This window comes from Penaeus japonicus, unplaced genomic scaffold (assembly GCF_977035675.1).
Source record: "Penaeus japonicus unplaced genomic scaffold, GWHDUDI00000001_assembly GWHDUDI00000035, whole genome shotgun sequence".
Classification (NCBI taxonomy): domain Eukaryota; kingdom Metazoa; phylum Arthropoda; class Malacostraca; order Decapoda; family Penaeidae; genus Penaeus; species Penaeus japonicus.
Genome location: NW_028234437.1, coordinates 20,762,411 through 20,768,422, shown reverse-complemented (window position 1 = coordinate 20,768,422; position 6,012 = coordinate 20,762,411). Strand labels below are relative to the sequence as shown.

The following is a 6,012-nucleotide window of genomic DNA, read 5'->3' as shown; positions in this document are numbered from 1 at the left end:
GACTAATTCCCCTTAAGTTTAAAGAAAAAGTGAAAAATTTCCCACCTTTTTCGTTCCGGGAAAAGCGATTGGAAATTTTGTGTTGGCGCGGTTTTAAATTTACCTCGAATCGAACCCTTTAAACAATTGTTTGTTTTTAGTGTTTTAGTATAAATTTGGGTTGGGGTGATTAAACGAAGTAAGAGAAAAATTCGGGAGCTTTTGGGTTCTGGGGGTAGAGAAAAATTTTTGATCGTATTCCCCGGAATGTTAAATTAAGGGGTAGAAATTTTTTTTGAAAACTCTCAATCCCTGACGCAATGCTGATGTTTTCTCTCTCTCTCTCTCTCTCTCCTTCTCTCTCTCTTCTATCTATTATCTATCTATCTATTATCTTTTCTATCTCAATTTTTCTTTATCTCTCTTTATCTATTATTATTATTATTTCTAGCTATCTTTTATTTTTAATTTTTAAATTTTCTTCTATCTTCATTGCCCTTTTTTTTTTCTACCTATTTAAACTTCTCCCCATACACACACACACCACCCTTTTTAACAAAAATTTCCCTTTTTTAAAATATATATATATTAAAAAAAATAAAATATTTAAATATATATATATATAAATTTTTATAAAATAATATATTTTTGTTTTTGTTATAAAATTTTTTTAATTTTAAAAAATATATTAATATATATATTAAAATTATATATTTTATTTTTAAAAAATAATTTTATATATATATATATAATATATATATATATATATTTTATATATATATATACCCCCTTTTTTTTTTTTTTTAAAATATATATATTTTATTATAATATATATAATATAAATATATAATATATATTAATATATGTAATATTATTATATATACATATTTTTTGTATAAATAATAAATAGGGGAAAAAAATGTAATAAATAACAATTAGAAAAAAAAAAAAAAAAAAAAAAAGATGTTGTATATATATATATAAATTTTTATATAATATATATTTTTTATATATATATTAAATAAAACCACACACCCCCCCCACACACACCCAAATATATAATATATATATAAAATATAATTTTTTATATATTTAGAATTTTATATATATTATTAAATAATTCTATATAAAATATATTCCTAAATTCATTATAATACATTATATATAAATTTTATTAAAATATATAAATTATATATAATTTTTATATAAAATTTTTTTTGTGGTGGGTTTTTTGGGGTTTTTTGTTGTGTTGTTTTTGGGGTGTGTGGGAAATTGAAAAACTTTTTTCAATCAAAAAAAAAATTGTATTGATCCTTGGGTTGGAAAATGCAGATTTTTAAATGTTTTTTTTCTTTGTGCTTTGTTTTCTCTCTCTCTCTCTCTCTCTCTCTCTCTCTCTCTCTCTCTCTCTCTCCTTTTCACCCCCCCCCCTCCTCTCCTCCCCCTTTTTTCCCCAAAAAAGGGTACCCAAAAAAATGGGAGGGAAAAAGAAACAAAAAAGAAATTTAAAATTAACATACCGGCCATAAACCAAACCCCAATTTCCCCGGGGAAAAATCTTTCTGAACCCAAAAAATTTGATTTCTTCCCCAAAAAATTTCATCCGACCAAGAGGAGGTTTTTTTCTCGAAAGATGCCCAGTTAAAACCCAAAAACAACCCCCACTCCGGATTGCCCCAAACACAGGCGGCAAAGCGTTGCGTCACTGTAAACCCCCGGATCCTTTCTTTGGTTTTCCCCCGGGGTTTTATACGGGGGGAGACCACGCGGGGGTTTGTACTTTTCACCCCCCCCCCCCGGGGTGAAGGGAAAAGGGGCGCCCGGGTTTTTTCGGTGTTTTAAAAAAGGGCCCTTTTTGGGAAAAAAACCCCGTGAAAAAACCCCCGGGTGAAGTACTTACGGAGAAAGCAGGATCTGGACATAACGCTGAAGGAGTGAAACACCGACGTCCTCCTCGGAGCTGTAAGTATAGCGACCATAATCAAAGAAAGAGGTTTTTCCCCGAAGGGGGACCCGGAGGGGGGGGGGAAAACGGGCGAGGAAAAACCCTGGGGGGAAAACCTATTGGCTCTTTTCTGTTTTTTGGGTCGGTTTGGTTTTGGGAAAGCCCGTTCCCAAAAAGTTTTTTGTTTTCTTTGGTTGTGTATTTGGTGGGGTTTTATTCAATTCCGTTGTTCCCTATCCCCTATTTTAAAAATATAAATTATATATTTTGTGGGGGTTTTATTTTTATGTTTTTGTGGTGTGTGTGTGTGTGTGTGTGGGGGTGGGGTGGGTTGTGTTTTGTTTTGTATATTTTTTTAATTTGTTTTTTTTTTATTTTTTATTTATTTATATAACCATTTTTAAAACCCGCCCGTTGTTTTTTTTATATATTTTTTTATCACCTTTTTAAAAAAAACCAAATTTGAAAACAAAAAATTTAAAATTCAAAAACCCAGACGAAAAGGGGTTTATATTCCATCCCCTTTTTCCCTGAAATCCCCATTTCAATTTCCCCAAAATTGCATAACATATTTTAGTTGAGAAAAAATTTGAAAGAAAGAAGTGGAAGCAAAGAAAGTTAAGAAGAGAAAAGACTATATGGAATTGTACCAATAATGAAATGAGAAGGGAATGGTATATGAGGGAAAGGTGGATAATGGAAGAAAGAAAAAAATAGGAAATGTTTCATAGAAGATAGGTTGACTTGTATGTTCCAGATTTGCATATAGATGTACTGAGGAAACACCCAAGAGAAGAAAAGGCGGCTAGGGGAAAAATAAAAAAAAGGAAAAGAGGGGAGAGATAGAAAAAAAAAGGAGAGGGAGAAGGAAAAAGAGGGAGAGAGGAAAAAAGGGGAAAAAAGGAAGGGGGAAAGGAAAGAGAGAGAAAGAAAGGGGGGGAAGGGGAGAAAAAAAAAGAAAAAAAAGAAAAAGAAAGAAGTGAGGGGAAAAAAACAAAAAAAGGAGAAAGAAAGAAAAAGAAAAAAAAGAAAGAAAGGGGGAAAGAAAAGACAGACAGAGAAAGAAAAAGGGAAGGGGGAAAAAGAAAAAAAATTGGGAAAAAAGACAGAAAAAAAAGAGAAAAAAAGAAAAAAGGAAAGAGAAAGGAAAAAAAGGAAGGCAAGGGGAGTAAAACAAAGGGCGCACAAAGCATTCCTTCTGGACTCGTTGCCATGGCAACGGCCAGATGCATTATTACTAGGATAACCGATCGAGGGAATCGATCCCTTGGTTAATCCAGTTCGCGGGTTTGATTAATGGCAATGCGTGAGGGTGTGTGAATCCTAGGCACACACTCACACCCATATTCATATTCATGTTGGTCCTCCTTTCTCTCTATCTCTCTCTTTCTCTTTCTCTTTCTCTTTCTCTTTCTCTTTCTCTCTCTTTCCCCTCTCTTTTCCCCTTCTCTCATCCTTCTTCTCTCTTTCCTCCTTTTCCCCCCTTCTCTTCTCTTTCTCTTTCTCTTCTTCCTCTCCCCTCCTCTTCTCCTCCCCCTTCTCTTTCCCCTTTCTCTTTCCTCTCTCTTACCACCCCCCTTTCTCTCTTTTTCCCTCTCTTCTCCCTCTTTTTTTTCCCTCCCCCTCCTCCCCTCCCTCTCCCTCTCTCCTTTCTCCCTCTTCCTCTCCCCTCCTCCTCCCCTCTCTTTCCCCTCTCCTCTCCTCCTCCCTCCTCTCCCTTCCCTCCTCTCTCTCTTCCCCCTTTTTCTTCCCCCTTCCCCTTTTTCCCCCTCCCCTCTCCCTCTCTTTTTTTTCTCCCCTTTTCCCTCCCTCTTCTCTCCCTTCCCCCTCTCAAAACCTCCCCTTTCTCTCCCTCTCCTCCCCCCTCTTTCTTCCCCCCTCTCCCCTCCCCCCCTCCTTCCCCCCTCTCCCTGTCCCCTTTCCTTTTTTTCCATCCTCTCCCTCTATCCCTTTTCCCTCCTCCCCTAACTCCTTTTCTTTCTCTTTTCTTTTCCCTCCCTCCTCCCCCCCTCCCCTTTCTTTCTCTTCTTTCTCTTCCCCTTCTTTCCCTCTTTCTTCTCTTCTCTTTCTTCCCTTTTCTTTTCTTTTCCTTTTCTTTCTCTTCTTTTTCCTCTCTTTCTCCTTTCTCTTCTTTTTCCCCCTTTTCTCTTCTCTTTTTTTTTCTTCTTTCTCTTCCGTTTTTTCCCTTTTTTCCCTTTTTTTTTTCCTTTTCCCAACACGCAGCACACGCACAAACACCCACACAAACACCAAAACCCCCAACACCAAACCCCACACGCCAACACCACCAAAACACACACACACACACAAACCACACAAACAACACACACACACACACACCAAAAACACACACCAAACACACACCACACAACACACCCCCTCACACCCCCTACACCCACACACACCAACACACACAACACCAAAACAAACACAAACAAACACACCATAAAAATACAACCCCAAACAAAAACCAAAAAAAATAATAAAGAGAATAAAAAATATATATTTTTAATGAATAGCTAAATACAATTGATAATTAAACCCACCCCAACAGCGCCTTCCCCCGCTTAACACGCTCCAGTTTTATTATACTTCACACGCTCTTCGCCCCCGCCTACATCCCCCCCCAACTTTCCCGCCTGAACTCCAAGCCATCTAAACGTTATTTGATATTTATATAAAGAGAAAAGAAAGAGAAAGACAGGAAAAAAAAGGAGAAAGAGGGAGGAAAAGCAAAAAGAAAAAAAAGAGAAAGAAAAGAGAAGAGAGAGAGAGAGAGAGAAAGGGGGAAAAAAGGATTAGAAAAAAGAAAAAGAAAAAGGGAGGAAAAAAGGGAGGTTGAGAGGATGTTTATATTCATCCAAAGTAACTTTTGCATGTTTGTATTTTAATCATTTAACCACCATAATTGAAAATCCCAACCCGATTTTTAATAAAAAGTTACTACTCGTTTTGTTTTTTTTTTTTGTGACATAGAGGAAAAAAGGAAAAATTAAAAAACCGGGGATTAAAAACCGTTCCCCAAACGCATTTTATTACCGTCCCTTTTAGAAACTTTTACCTTTTTTTTTACATACATTTTTATTTTCCTTTTTTTATCTTTCACCAGCTAACCCACAGGTTTTTTAAGAAACTTAAATCTTCTTATCAATTAGTTTAAAAAACCCCCTCTCTCTCTCCTCCTCTCCCTCCATCTCTCATCTCTCTCTCTTCACCCTTCTCTCTCTTTCCTCCTCTCTCTCTCTCTCCCCCTCTCTCCTCTCTCTTTTTCTCTCCTCTCCTCTTCCCTCCTCTCTTTCCTCCCCTCTCTCTTCCTCTTTCTCTCCTCTCTCTCTCCCTCCCCTTCTCTCTCCTCTTCTCTCTCACCTTCTTCCTCTCTCTCTCTCTCTCTCTCTCTCTCCTTCTCTCTCTCTCTCTCTCTCTCTTCTCTCTCTCTCTCTCCCTCTCCTCTCTCTCCCTCTTCTCCCCTTTTTCTCCCTCTCCCTTCTCTTTCCTCTCCTCTCCTCTCTCTAACCTCCCCTTTCCTCCCCTCTTTCTCTCCCTCTTTCTCCCCTCTTCTCCCCCCTCCCTCCCCTCCCCCTCCCCTCCCCCCCCCCTCCCCCTCCCTCTTCCCCCCTCTCCCTCTCTTCTTTTCTTCCCTCTTCTCTCCTATCTCCTCTCCCATCTCTTCTCTCCTCTTCTCTCCTCTCCTCTAATCTCCTTTTCTCTTCTCTCTTTTCTTTTCTTTTCTTCTCCCTCTCTCCTCCCCTCCCTCTTTTCTCTTCTCTTCTCTTCTCTTCTCTTCTCTTCTCTTCTCTTCTCTTCTCTTCTCTTCTCTTCTCTTCTCTTCTCTTCTCTTCTCTTCTCTTCTCTTCTCTTCTCTTCTCATCTCCTCTCTCTTCCTTTCGAAACTCGTATCCATCTCTGGCCATTAGATGATATTCTCCCTGAGATAATGCTAATGGGGCAGTCATTGTATTTAATTTTCATTGTCATTGGGATCATTCATTAGTCATTGTTGGCTTCTGTTTAATTTCTTTTAAATGAATTTATACACACACACGCACGCATGCACGCACAACACACACACACAACACACATACGCACAC

General features: G+C 37.7%; 1 protein-coding gene across 2 annotated transcripts in view; it reads left to right on the top strand.

Annotated features, from left to right (window-relative positions):
- The first annotated feature begins 1,781 nt into the window (after positions 1-1,781).
- Positions 1,782-6,012, top strand: part of LOC122262207 (uncharacterized) — a 42,409-nt gene continuing 38,178 nt past the window's right edge. The window contains exon 1 of one of the 2 annotated variants that reach the window (XM_043030165.2): positions 1,782-1,941. The gene's annotated coding sequence lies outside the window, so the exon portion shown is untranslated. The remainder of the gene's footprint in view (positions 1,942-6,012) is intronic. The other variant, XM_086531102.1, reaches the window with a different exon arrangement.